The sequence below is a fragment of the Eurosta solidaginis genome, chromosome 3, assembly GCF_040869045.1.
Source record: "Eurosta solidaginis isolate ZX-2024a chromosome 3, ASM4086904v1, whole genome shotgun sequence".
Lineage (NCBI taxonomy): Eukaryota > Metazoa > Arthropoda > Insecta > Diptera > Tephritidae > Eurosta > Eurosta solidaginis.
The window spans coordinates 147,190,136-147,205,230 of NC_090321.1; the positions used below are offsets into that span (position 1 = coordinate 147,190,136).

Consider the following 15,095-nt stretch of genomic DNA (forward strand, 5'->3'; position numbering starts at 1 on the left):
CCCATCTATATATTTGCATTACAGCTAAAGCTTTACAAACAGCAAAAGTTACTGGCGCCAAGCAATTGGAAAAGGCAGTGAAGCATTCATCACACTGTACGGATGGTGAAAAGTTAGAAACTGCTGTTGTAACAGCTGCCACCGACACAACGGTCATCTCTACTTCGCCGAGTAGCGGCTCGTCCGACTATCTATCGAAGACAGTATAATCATATTTTTTGCCAACACAGGTTAGCGATGTGCTTGCACAGGAAAAGATTTCAATTGGAAAACAAAAACCAATTAAGAGAGTTTATTTATTATTAAAGGATTTACTTTTCTTTATATCAACAGTATTAATTTAAGTTGCAATATCACGTACATATATAATAAGGGATGTGATACGATTGTTGTCGGAATTAGATTTGAAACCAATCAATACTCCTGCTAAGGGTTGCAGAATTATTGCTTGAATAATTAGATTTAGAACAATAATAAGTCTGACTTAATTACAAGTCGTACATTTTTAAGTTCATCAATTACGACAGCAATCGGATTCCACGACACCTTTGAATATTCTTGATCTGAAAAAAGAGTAAACCTAATCTGAATTTCACAGCAGTCGAAAAATTTTAATTTTATAAAGGGTTTATGTCTCACCACCACGCTAGCGAAACCAGGTTATGTCTCTCCTGTTTCCAAAATCAAAAAGGAAAAGAAAAGCCCGCAAGCAGTATCATTTTCCTGAAACTCGTTCAATGTCTGCGAATTAATCCCGTGGGTTTCTTCACCATCACCACGCTAGCAAAAACCAGGTTATGTCTCCTCTGTTTCCAAAATCAAAAAGGAAAAGCCTGCAAGCAGTATCTTTTCCCGGAAAACTCGTTCAATGTCCGCGAATTAATCACCTGGGTTTCTTCACCATCACCACGCTAGCAAAACCAGGTTATGTCTCCTCTGTTTCCAAAATCAAAAAGGAAAAGAAAAGCCCGCAAGCAGTATCTTTTTCCTGAAACTCGTTCAATGTCTGCGAATTAATCCCGTGGGTTTCTTCACCATCACCACGCTAGCAAAAACCAGGTTATGTCTCCTCTGTTTCCAAAATCAAAAAGGAAAAAACCTGCCAGCAGTCTCTTTTCCCGGAAAACGTGCCGGTTTCTTTCTTTGCTAGTCCGCTACTGATCGCCTAATTTTTATTTCTTTCTTTCGATACTTTTGTATCGCAACTTTCGCCACATCACTAGGTGTGTTCGCGTGAACATGCTCCCAAGTGGATCGTAGCCGTAGACCGTAGCAGCAGACCGTAACAAACCTGCTTCGCTTTGAAGACCTGACGATGAAGCGAACAGGTAACCGGATCATCTGTGGGAAGCCACTGCCAGGGATCTCCGACGACAAGCAACGTGGGGCACGACTCACCCCTGAGATAAGAGTCGCAAAGTCCCACTACGAAGCTAGCCGGGCAACATAGGTCTATCAAAAAAAAGTTAAGTCAAGTTGGGAATAATTTCTGTTTCCTAGTTAAAAGGGCTTTGCGGCAATTAGACATTTGTTATGGAGAACTCGTTAAAACTCCGAAAGATGATTACTAGTGGGTATCGCTCCCACCGGAAGGCCAAAAAAAAGGTGTAGACATTTTGATATGGAGAACCCGTCCAAACTCCGAAAGGCTAGTCCGACCTAAGCGTGGACTGCCAGGGTGTTCACGGTCCTCGGTGAGTACGCGTGTGGACACCCTAAGAGGTCAGTGCTCGGGGAGAATACTGGGCGAGATGTCCCCGACCGCCAAAACGCCCAGACAAAAAAAGTCCGATTGGTAGGTAAAAAAAAGATCCAATTGTAATTTAGCAAAAGAAACGCCTTTGTTGGTTCACTGCGGACGAATATCCGAAGCATGGAAGCGACCTATCAATTTCCCGTTTAGGTCCTCGAGATCATACAATGCATTGCCTATTTTTCGGAGCACACGACACTTAAGGTATTTCGGCAGGAATTTGGCGCTAATACCCTGTTTAAAGTTACTTAAGGCAAAGTTTCTTCGGAAAACTTCCTGACCTTCCTTGTAGTTGACTTGCCTAGAGCGCTTGTTATAGGTGGTTACTCCCCTATCTTTAGCCTGATCTAAATTTTTACGGATTTGCTCACGAATATTAGTCAACTTGTCAGTTCTGCTTACTATCGTAACTTGGTCTTCCCGAAGGCTGCCGAGCTTCGCTAAAATTTTGTACGTTCCGGCATGTTGGACCATATTTTGGCCATATAATGCAAAGTATGGAGAACACTGAATCGCCGTATGAAAATCACTTCTCAAAACTGATAAAATTTCGGGTATATGCTTATCCCAATCGGTGTGGTCAGGCTTATCCTTCAGGAAAATCCTAATCTTATAAACAATTTCTCTATTGACGCGTTCGGATGCATTCGCTTGGGGAGAATAAAGCCCCGTCCTCACGTGCGTCACCCCGTAATTTACTAAAAATTGGTTCATTTCCTTCGAGATAAACTGTTTACCATTGTCACTATGGATAAATTCAGGAACCCCTACAGTCGGAAAAAGTTCGGAGGCGAAGTAATTTATGACGTTAACAGTGGTGGCTCTTTGCATGGGCTTTAGCCAAACGTATTTTGAAAGATGGTCTAATACTATAAAAAGAAATTGATTACGCCGCTTAGATCTTGGATACGGCCCTAGAAAGTCGCAATATAACCGCTGAAATGGCCTTTCGGATTCAAAGGTACTCCCTATAGGTGGTCTCGACTGCTGATTGGTGGGTTTTACCGTTTTGCAGTCCCTGACGTCCTTAGCCTGCTGCGGCCAGAAGTACTTCTGCCTAACACGTTCTAAGGTTTTCTGCCATCCGCCATGGTAACTCCGGTTAGCGTCGTGTGCCAATCTCACTGCTTCCTCCGTCAACCCTTTTGGCAACCATAAACGCCACAGCGAGTCTTCTTCCCCTTCCACTCCGTTACGAAATTTAACTCGTTTGAATATTACCCCGTCCACCACTCGTAAATCCGGAAGCGATTCCTCATTTTCGGTGACGGTCCGAATTAAGCCTAAATATTCGTTGCTGCTAAATTCGGGAGAGACTAAATCTATTTCCCCGGGTGTGGTAGTGAAAGACAACTCATCGGCATCATACCGCGACAGCGCATCTGGTACTACATTCAGGGTACCCTTACGATGTTCCATTCTAAAATCGTATATTTGCAGTAAGAGTGACCATCTCGCCAACCTCCCGCTCAAGTCTTTTTGTGTCATCAACCACTTGAGACTGGAGTGGTCCGTAATAATCCGAAAAGGTAATCCTTCGACATAGGGTCGGAAACGCTTCACGCTGATTATGGCTGCAAGACATTCCAGCTCGGTTACCGTGTAATTGCGCTGAGCATTATTCAATTTTTTCGACACAAACGCGATCGGATGCTCAGCGCCCTCGTCATCGACCTGGAACAACACTCCGGCAACACCTATTTTGGAAGCGTCGCATTGTATCACGAATTCTTTGGAAAAGTCTGGTTGGGCCAAGACAGGCGCCGAACTCAAGGCTACTTTTAGTTTTTCGAATGCCTCTATAGCTTCAGAGGTAAATTTAAACGGGGCCGCTGACTTGCGGAGACAGTCGGTCAAGGGACCTGCCAAGTCAGCAAAATTGGTAATAAACGCTCGGTACCAATTCGCCATGCCCACAAACCTACGCACTTGCCGAGGGGATTTAGGAATCGGGAAGTTTTGCATTGCTTCTATTTTTCCCGGATCCACTTTCAGACACCCGCTGCCTATCAAGTACCCTAAGTAGCGTATTTCCTTCTGACAAAATTTACTTTTTTCCACGTTTTGTCAGGTCGTGGGTCGTCCCCGCGTTGGGCTTCACTCACACCTTGGCCCGCTCGGATGTATAGAGCCTCATATGTTGAGGTGGAGTACGCTGTTAAAACAGCAATATTGGAATAAATTTTTTTTGCTCGTTCAAAATATATGAACAAAAAAACCGAAAAGTTACCAGCGGGTCTCCCTCCTAAACCAGGGGTGGTATCCACCGTATGTTTGCGCAAAACACTTTTCTACGTTGGCAGCCTCGGCCGCGCTTATAAAATAGTACCCTGGGTGGGTCCAACACCGGTTTGGAGACCAAAACTATATCCACGCAAAACACTTATGTTCACAGTTTTTTTGTTGGGTACTCAACATAACAACAATCACATGAAAATCACCAACTTCTACACCAAATACCTCCGGATAGAGATACAATTTTTATTTTTGCACCTTCGGAGCATGGTTATCGAGATTAAGACTCGTCTTGTGACACCTCTCTCGACATTTTTTTTGGGTAGCAGTCGATCCCCCACTAGATTTTATTCATAATAAAATTTATAAAAATCGTGTTTACCAGAAATGTAAACACGAGAAATGTCAAATGAAATGTCCCAAAAACACCATTGTGAATTCGCATAAGTTCACAATGATGAAAAAAAGCTTTATTTGGAAGATTGCCAGATGGGCGTGCATGATATGGTGAGAATAAGGACAGGGATAGATATAGGGTGGTCATGATTACAATAGACAAAAGAAAGACCGTGGGAAACGGCATAAGGAAACGGTTCTTTTCAGCGGTTCGGATGGTATAAAAGGGGGTAACTGAAGGAGAACAAAAGTAAAGTAACATATAGCATCATATCGGGCTACAGTGCGCGCGCCGCTTTGCGAATAAATGAAAAAATATTTAACTTGTTGTGTATGATTAAGTTTTTTTTAAGAAATTCGCTGTGCGCGAGGGTCCAGAAAGGATCAGAGTAGCGCCGTATAATCTCAGTAATTTGTAAATTTTAATATCAGGCTAGCTGCCTTTATGTAAAAGCGCGGCGTCGATCGAAAACTCTAAAAGAGATGGGCGATACAAAACCCAACCACCAGGACAGGATTTCCTCGCGGCATAGAGATGTGGAATATTTAATAATCAGGTGAGTCCGTAAATGTTAAGGGATTTTTTTTTGGTCATCGAGACTTTCACGCCGTTTGGGGTTCACGCGACCTCAAGTTTGACTTCGGTCACCAGCCTCTTCATTAAATCCGCAGGCACGTATTTTCTTGGGTGAAGATTCCCACTCAAGCATTGTTTTCTTTTGCGTAATCCCAAATTCTAAAAATTTACTATCTCTTTGATTTTTTTTGATTAAAATAATAAATTTCTGTGGATACATTCATTTCATATTGCGTGTAGGTATGAGGGCAATATAACATTGATGTATGTGCGACATAAGGCGCGTGAACGCCAAATCGGTTTTGGGAGCCTTAATAAAAAAAAATTTTTTAATTGGCGCTAATTGAGATTTCATTCTCGTAGTGGGAACCGGAGGTGGACAGTGAAGCCTTTTTAAAGCGCCAGGGAATCTCGATTTTTTTACAAAATCATCGAGTTTTCAAAATCATCAATTTTTACAAAATCATCGAGTTTTCAAAATCATCAATTTTTACAAAATCATCCAGTTTTACAAAATCATCAATTTTTACAAAATCATCAATTTTTACAAAATCATAAACTTTTTTGCGAATCACCTTTTTTTTACGAATCACGTATCGTACAAAAATCACAATTTTTACGAAGCTACGAATTTCTACGAATTCGGCATCAAATTTTTTCAAATACAACAATTCGTCGTGCAACTTCGACATCAAAATCGTGGCGAGTATCAACCCTTTTATAAAATTCGACACCATTTTGATGCAAAGTCCATATTCGTTCTACACATTCGACGTCATTTTATATGTACTCGGCGTTATTGCGCGCAAATCCCCTACACATTCGATCGCCGATTTATTCAAAACCCTACAACAAATCTTGCATCTCGGAAAGCTGCGTCCAATTGGATTTATTTATTCGTCTAGCCGTTTACCTTAACGTTGGAGCGACCTACCTCAGTGTAGCACGCAGCATAAAAGTTCACCATAGTGTAATTTGTATAAAAGCTTTTTATGGTAGATAGGAATTAACAAACAAGTCAGGGTAGTCTTAAAATTGTTTTTTTTGTATCCCAAATTGTACATGTTATAAAATCTGAATATCACATGGGTGTGCCTTGACATGCATCCGAGTCAATTATCCGTTTTAGTCTTAAACATAATGTTCCTAGTAGATCGGAAATTCTATAAAATCGTAAGGTGTCTATCAGTCACAAGATATACCAAAACGATTTAGACGGTTTTTTTTTTGTCGTACCTTTTTTATTGCAGAGAGTATGAACCCTGCGCCAATAAGCCCCCCAATCCCCACATAAAAGAGCTCTTTTAGGCAGGCATTAGGGTGTGTTTTAAAACTACTTTTTTTACATAACTCCAGTTGAGTAGATAAGAGTTTGGTAATTTTGGCGACGGAAAGACCCAGGAACATAGTCTCAAAAGAATATTGGTCATAGATGTTTTTATTTTATACGGAATTTATGTGCACATGTTGATTTTTTTTGGTTTATTATAAATTTTGTGTACGTTCAGGAATACGGTTTCCATACGTTTATTTTTTTTTTCTTTTATAGATCTGTGTAAATATATATATATACGTTTTCTTTTGCGAGATAAAGAATAAACCCATATATTTTAATTTCAAATTTGCATGTATGTATATGTAAGTGAAGTGTTTGAAGGAAAATATTGTTTAATTTAAACGGAGCTTGAGTCTTTGTATGTAAGATTTTATTTCCTTAGTGTACAGAGTTTAAGATCATGTTAATTATTAAAATACGTCATTGAACTGAAAAGAGCAGTAGTATGGCTTGCTAATTTCTTTTGGGGCGGGATGTAAGGATGGGATGACGAGGAGGTAAGTAGGAGTATGGAGCATGGCATTAGGGTGACCGCAGAATAGGTTCCACGATGCGAGCGGTCCAAGGTTGGGTGGGATTCCTGTTGTGCGGTGGGTAAGTGAATCCGAAGAGGTGAACGGAAGTAAGTAAATATATGTGTGCGTCCGGTTCCAAGATGGCGGGTTGAGAACCACGGCCTGCCAAACGTACTGAGCTAGCTAGGGCCACCATCTGGAACCAAAGCAACGTGTACGTGACAGTTTATTGTCAGCCCTGCGTCTCTCAAACATTGGGCCACTTCCGCTAGCAATTTTAGGTGATCCTCAAAATTAGTGCTACATACCATCAGATCGTCCAGGTAAACAAAGACGTTCTCTAGCAGACGCGAAGGGATTGCCTTGTCCATCAGCCTACTCATAGTCTGCGGTCCATTGCACAGGCCAAATGGCATTACTTTGAAGTCGTACAGAGGCCTCCCCGGAACTGCGAATGCTGTTTTTTCCTTAGAGGACTCTGTCAATTTGATCTGGAAGAACGCGTCTTTCAGATCAATGCCACTAATAAAATGCGTATCTTTCAGTCTGCTCAATAAGCCGTTGATATGAGGCAGGGGGTACGAGTCTTTCTTAGTCACCGCGTTGACCTTCCTCGAATCTATGCACAGCCTAACTTAACCTGGTTTCCGGACCAGTACTACAGGACTACACCACGGGGAGTTGGATTCTTCTATAACTCCTAATTCGAGTAACCGGTCTAGTTCTCTAAAAGCTTCGGCTTTCTTCGTTGGCGAAAGAGGGAAATGTTTGCTTTTTATAGGTACAGCATCACCGGTGTCGATGTGATGCTCCACTAATTTGGTTTGCCCTAGGCCTAATTTCTCGTATGAAGGAAACGTCTCGATGACCTTTTGTAATTCTAATTTCCGGTCTGGTGACAATTCATGGAGGTTAAGACCCTCTTCCTTTTCAAGTCTAATATCTATGCACTCTACGCTTGGGAATATTTCGGGAGCTAACGCAAATGCTCTCCAAAAATCTACCCCGAAGTATGCTTCTTGGAGCAATGAGGGAACAAGGTAAAAACGAATAACCTTTGTGATATTTTTGAAGGTGACTGGTAGGGATACTGAGCCTAAAATTTTTTGCTTGTTGCCGCCCGCTGTATATACGAACGCATGTAAGGGCTGATATTCGAAGCCATTATCCTCTAGGAATTCTACTCCATTTTTCCCCCGAGTCCAACAACCCTACAAGAAAACTATCTTTAATTTTAGACTTTACTAAAGGCCTTTCGTCCTCTGTAAGCGTTAACATGGTGGCTTGCAGCAGTCTACGCTCCTGTACTCTCCTGTGGTATCTCTTCCTACACTTCAAAATATTGTCCGATACCGGGTAGTGTTCAAAAATGGTATGTCTTATTTGTTCATACCTATGTTCCCTTTCTTCTAGGTTTGGTGAAAGTTGCGTTTGGCAAGCGACATCCCTATGCCGGCGTCGCAGAATTTTAATCGGCTCGCCCATCGCGGAGGAAGACGTTTGACTCTCGGCTTCAGAACTATTCGAATTGTCCGTACTATCAGGGTAAGTTATTAATACATTCGCGGGCTTTTTCGCCAGGGTACTACTGCCCCTCGAAAGCTCACCATCTCCGTGCAGAGACTCGCCCTCTGTTTCGGTGCACGGGGCGACGCCTCGAGCACTGGCTGGTGTGGGAGCTATGAAGCCGAACGAGGTTCCCCACCTTCTCGCTCGGGTACTGGTTTCCCTGTCTGCGATGGTCCCTAGGGCATTTCGGGGTAAATACACCCTTATACCCGCATCTAAAGCAAAATGGATTCCTAATGGGTTCCTCGCAATATATGTATGAGTGGCCCATTGCCTGGCAATTCCAGCATTGGATTCCGGAATAGTCCGGTCGCCTGCTGCGTCGACATTCGAGCGCCTCTATCTGCGGATCCATCTCGCCGTCTTCGTCTTCTATCCTCATGTCCGGGGTTGTCACGCGTGCTTCGCTTACATGCCGTCCTGGGTAAGTGGGTCCCAGCAGCTTGCTTTCTTTCAGCACTTGTTCACCTCTGCGTGCTACATCGCGTAGATCATGAAGGGTCCTTACGTCCGCATTAAAAAGCATTAGCTTAAGGCTACTGTTGACGTTCCTTTTTATTATGTCAATCAGTAGAAGCTCCGACATTGGCTCTCTTAAGCGCGCGTTCAAGGAGATTATGTCCGTGTGAAACACGTCATAACACTCACTTGCTTTCTGCTTCCGCATGGAGATCTCCATCATGATCTCGTGGTCAGTTTTCAAGGTGCCAAACTCTCTTTTCAATGAGAAGCACAAAAAGGCATACGTCGCGTTTGGGTTTTGTTTCGTGAAAAGCCAGTACCATTCTTCGGCTCGCCCGGAAAGAAACAGGTGGAAACTAGCCATTAGTTGTTCGTCCGTGCATTGTGTGCGCTCACACAAGGTGTTCATTTTAAAAAGGAAATCGGCCACGCTCCCAGTGCCGTCGAACGAGATGTTCCACTCCTGCGGTTTCACTGCTATGCTGTTCGGAGTCGGGTACATTGGTGGTACTACCGATGGCAATGGGTTACGGACCATCCTACTTGCGTTCCTGTGTTTCTGGTTGGATTGCTGCGCGGATTCGAGAGCGGCGTATAGCTGGTCCATATTGCTTCGAATTGACCCCATGTCCCTCCACATCTCTTCCTGTGAGGTCCTGAACAGTTGGTGCAATACTGCCACCCACGAGTCTCCCTGATTAGCTTCGTTACGCATTCCTGCGGCATTTGCCCCTTCACTTGCAGCGTCTCCAAAGTTTCCAACTTCATAATTTGGTGGTAAAGCACCAGCTCCATCTGGTGCATAGGTCGACACATTGATCATTAGCCCCGAGATGTCCTGTGCGTTTAGTAGCGGCGCATTTAAGTTGCTGGTGCTTACAGGTCTGTCCATTTTGTCGTGAGGGTCGTTCGGGTCCAAGCCCATGTTCACCACCGCGGTATCTCCGTAGAGTCCTCCTACTGGGGTGTGCACCACCAAGGGACGCCTGGCCTTGGAGAAGGCCCCTCTAATATTGTTACCGCCCCGGCTCTGGTTTCCCCGGATATTCCCCGCACTCCCGAACGGTGTGGTCCGGCCCTGTTGCCTGAATGATTGGTCGCGCGACATATCAAAAAAAAAAGTCACGTCTTAGATAAAAAACTTTGCCACGTACAACCAATGGGGGTAAGAAAACCAGGTTAAAGTTCACCTCCCCTTTAACCGGTGATTGATTAAAAAAAAAATGTATAGAAAAAAAAGTTGCGCGAAAGTAATTATGGAAGTATTTATTCGATAATCGTATCGAGAAATACTCAAGGCTGAAAAAAAAACTATTAGTTGCGTAGAATTAGGTAGTGATGGGAATGCTGACATCCCTTTCGCCGAAGGCACTCGGGCTACCAAAAAAAATTAAATACAATTACATTCTTAGGGCCCCCCCTCCGAGACTGGTTGGGGCCACCAGGGTCGGTTACAAACACACACGGGTAGGTCTCAACACGCCCAGCCGCAACGCAGGGGTAGTCTCCAGGGGCTTGCCCCTGGGACTGGTTGGGGGTGTTGGGGCCTCCCGTCCATTCACTCTGGACACCCCTCCTGCCTCCGCCGCAATGGGTGGAGCGGTTTCGGGACCGCTCCCCCAGTCTGGTGGGACAGGAAGGAGTGCCACTGGGAATCCCAGCCCAACCCGTCACAGTCCAGGTGGTATTCCAAGCTACCACCTGGGGCGTGGGATGAGCTGGGGTTCTTATAACCCAGACACGCACGCACTCATCCTAACATCACAAATTCGGCTAAAACAAAAGAAAACTAAAAAAAAAATTTTACAAAAAAAACCCAATTTAGCGGACATATAATTCTCCAAAGCCGACCACGGACAACATCCGGAAACATAAAAACCCCGCTACAAAAAAATCAAGTGCGTGCAGCACTGCCTCATCGGGTGAAATAAAAAAAAAAGTTCGGATAACTTGACGTGTAGTCCGTGGCTCCGTCAGCCACTGCCCCCGATGACCAGCCCGGACAACCTGATCCGTCCAACCATCCCACCGCAACGTAGGTGGCAGCTCCTGTGGCTGCTCACTCGGACTGGTGGGATGGTCAACTTCACAGGTTGACCCGACTGACCCCCGCGACCAGCACCTCAGGTGCCACGTTGGGCGCCATCTGTTATGGAATCGCATTTCCTAGGGGATCAGTAAGGAAGGCGGTCGGCATGATGTGGTGGTGCACAGTGGCTAGTCATTGTCGGCTGGGGCGGGTCCTTGCCAACCTTACTGTCCTGCGCCATAAACAGAAAAAAAATCCTATCATGCCTATCAAAAGTAGCAGCTGTCAAATTCAAAAAAAAAACCGACAGAAGCGCAGAGACCGACTCAAAACGCTTATAAATTCAAAAGAAAACAACATCCGGTCGAACCGGATGCCACGGACAGACCGCTAAACATTCAAATTCAAATTCAAAAAATACTGTCAAAAAAAAATAAACTAACGATCAAAAAACTAACCGAACCGGAAACGACCGGTTACTAAACTCTGAAAATCAAAAAAACTGCTGAAAATAAATACAAAAGGATATAAACAAAAAGGGCCGAATATAACTTGGGGGCGCCGCGGGTGTTGTTGCGACGCCCGGTGCATATACCCACCCTCAAAAACCATGGCCACCGACGCACCTATATTTCGGTGGCCCCTTACCTGTAAACCCTACCTAATGCCTTCTAAATAAGTATAGACGCCAGCATTCCCATTCTAATTACAGTTTATTTATTCATGGCGATTATGATTAGCTTACAAAAATTTAATGGTAGCATATTGTAGGTATGTGGTAGGATATAATTTTAAATAATATAATTTGGTTGCCTTGTATTCGGCACTAATATGTAGTTAAGTTATTTAGGTTTTTTGTTTGCTTTATAGCATGTGAATGCAAGTGTTGCAAAAAAAAATTATAGAATTAAATTAACCATAAGCTAATAAAGTCGTTTCACATCCTTTTGAATTTAGTCTATATGCATGTATACTAGATTAAGTGTTAAATCTGGTCTTTGTAATAACTAACTGGTATAACAAAATGCCAAACCAAGTTTAATTTTGTGTGTTTGTTCCATATCATTTTCAATTGATACTTTGTAGTATTGTTTTGCGAATGGGTAATTAATTTAACTCCAATATATTTATAGTAAGCGGAATAGCTATTCTCACTACGACTATGTACATAGGGTGTAAGATGAGAGAAGAACCAATTTAACCGTTCACCCTTGATGGACTATAAACTGAAAATGGAACCTTTGGTTTGTTCTTAAACCGTAAAACTGCTAAGTGTGGTAATATAACATTATAACTTACAAGACTATTACATATTAACCTTTATTATTCTAAGGCGTGAAGATATGCGGGGATCAATGCGATTATGAATACTTAAGGCTAACTAAGCTTGCTTGTTTTCTTTTGTTCGTGCTATTTCAAATCATACACACATTTATGGCTTGATATCAGTATAAACGCTTGTGTGAGAAGATACAAATATCGGAATTTAGAGTGGCAGGCCTAATAATAATAATAATAATTTACTGAGAGGGGTATATTTTGCTTTATATAAATTATTACAAAGTAAGCCTTAATGGTTGGTACAACAAAACTCGTTTAAGCGGATTTCGAAAACGTTTTCGGGAAAGTTTCCGAAGTGTTAGAAAGTCTTCGCTCCTTTTTGATCTCCAAATTTCTATTAAAAATTTTGTGGAATTATTTTTGAGTTGCAGCTTTTTAAAAGCAGAGCCTTAAAGGTTCAAAAAAAAGAAGTAAGCCGCTTGAGAGGCCGCCTAGTTTTCGTTATGTTATTCTACACTAATGGAACAAAAGGAGAGAAGACATTTTAACTGATTAAGTTAAATTACTTGGCATATTTCCCCTTTTGGATAAAAATTATAGTGTAGTAAACTACTTACTAACTGCAAAATTTATCTCGATTAGGTTAATATCAAAATTCCATATTTATCTAGGGCAGTTGGTAATTTATAATTCAGGGGTAACAGATTAGTTTGTTTTCATAAAAAAATTGGTCTTCCTTATTAGGAACGAACTCACCCGGATTCCTAGAGTGTGTATTTGATAATCCCAAGGTGGTTGACGCAATCGCTATTGCTGGTAAGTGTTCTTGCCGGTAAATGTGGTCTCTGCCGAAATGCTGCTGTCGTCGATGCGGACTGCGCGTTTGGTAAGGCGCTATTAAGGGTGTTGGTGGTTACGCTAAGCTAGTGGTAGTGCGTGGTGTTGTTGTGGCCGCTTAATTTAGTGGGCGGAATAGAAATGTGGTTTGCCGGAAGGGCTGCTGTCGTCGATGTGGACTGCGCGCTTGGTAGGGCGCTATTAATGGTGTTGGTGGTTGCGCTAAGCTAGTGGTAGTGCGTGGTGTTGTTGTGGCCGCCTAATTTAGTGTGCGGAATCGAAATGTGGTTTGCCGGAATGGCTGCTGTCGTCGATGTGGACTGCGCGCTTGGTAGGGCGCTGGTCACGAATGTAGCATCGATATTTCCTGGTCATCCAGGTTACTTCATTTTAAAGTCGAAAAATTTTAATTTTATAAAGGGTTTATGTCTCACCACCACGCTAGCGAAACCAGGTTATGTCTCTCCTGTTTCCAAAAAGGAAAAGAAAAGCCCGCAAGCAGTATCTTTTTCCTGAAACTCGTTCAATGTCTGCGAATTAATCCCGTGGGTTTCTTCACCATCACCACGCTAGCAAAAACCAGGTTATGTCTCCTCTGTTTCCAAAAACAAAAAGGAAAAGCTTGCAAGCAGTATCTTTTCCCGGAAAACTCGTTCAATGTCCGCGAATTAATCACCTGGGTTTCTTCACCATCACCACGCTAGCAAAACCAGGTTATGTCTCCTCTGTTTCCAAAATCAAAAAGGAAAATAAAAGCCCGCAAGCAGTATCTTTTTCCAGAAACTCGTTCAATGTCTGCGAATTAATCCCGTGGGTTTCTTCACCATCACCACGCTAGCAAAAACCAGGTTATGTCTCCTCTGTTTCCAAAATCAAAAAGGAAAAAACATGCCAGCAGTCTCTTTTCCCGGAAAACGTGCCGGTTTCTTTCTTTGCTAGTCCGCTAGTGATCGCCTAATTTTTATTTCTTTCTTTCGATACTTTTGTATCGCAACTTTCGCCACATCACTAGGTGTGTTCACGTGAACACGCTCCCAAGTGGATCGTAGCCGTAGACCGTAGCAGCAGACCGTAACAATTTTTATGTTATTATTAAAGTACTTACTTCCTTTTTATATTAAATGTATTAATTTAAGTTGCAATTTCATGAGGCTCCAAGATGCAAAACCAGATGAATCCATGATATGTAAAACTTAGAAAAGCACAAAAAAGCTGAAATTTTGTAAATTGTTATGAATTTTCAATACGGGTTTTTAGAATGTTGCTAGGCGATGCAATATTGTCGCAATTTAAATATTATTTTAAAATTTTTAAATATCTGGTTTTGCATCTAGGCGCCTCATATATTCTTTATTTGGCAAAAATTGACTAAATCTAATGACATGTTTTAAATAAATGTTTATATTACATGTTATGTTTGGTTATTATAATTAAAAATAAATATTGAAAATTAAATTTTTTTGGTTCATATTTTATTCTCGTGGCTGCTACAGGTAAAGTAAATCGGCAGGTAAAATTCAAGTTATATGGCGGTTATATAAACGGTAAAACCGCAGTAAAATTGATTGTCAAATGACTCGAAAATGTAGGGGAAAAAACCGAAAATTTTACCGCCTTTTGATGCGCATTGTGACGTGTGTGAGCAGAGCAGTGCTATGCTCACATCCTATAAGTGGGAGCGGAATGCACAATCACATAAATAGGTACGAAATGGGAAAAAAGTGTAAAAAAGTTTCCGACGCCTGAACAAACGTGACGAAAATTTAATAAGGGCCGTGACCGCAAAATGTCGGTCAAATGACTAGTCAAATGACGCGGAGCGTTTTTGCAGGGTAGCCAACTGGTACGTTCCAAGGTTAAATCCCCCAAGTGGACCATAACAAATTGTCATACTTTATTACCGGGGACGATTGCTAAAACACGACCAAAACCGTCGAGGGAGGTATTAATAGACGCGTTTTTGCCTCGCTTCCAATAATTCGAATACTTTTTCGCCTTTGAACTATTGATAGCAGGACAAAACACGTCTTTTTATTTCTCTTTCCACATTTTTGGACGGGTTATTGCAGTCGACGTCGGTTTCAAACTGTTTTTCGCGGAGAACT

The 15,095-nt window shown here is 42.4% G+C and overlaps 1 protein-coding gene and 1 pseudogene across 9 annotated transcripts in view; both read left to right on the plus strand.

Annotated features, from left to right (window-relative positions):
- The window catches only part of LOC137244344 (protein transport protein Sec24C-like), a 64,762-nt gene extending 64,170 nt beyond the window's left edge, over nucleotides 1-592 (plus strand). For all 9 annotated transcript variants that reach the window (XM_067773230.1, XM_067773227.1, XM_067773233.1 and 6 more), the window contains one exon: nucleotides 25-592. The gene's annotated coding sequence lies outside the window, so the exon portion shown is untranslated. The remainder of the gene's footprint in view (nucleotides 1-24) is intronic.
- Nucleotides 1-15,095, plus strand: part of LOC137244340 (tRNA (guanine(26)-N(2))-dimethyltransferase-like) — an 81,047-nt pseudogene that overhangs the window by 39,724 nt on the left and 26,228 nt on the right.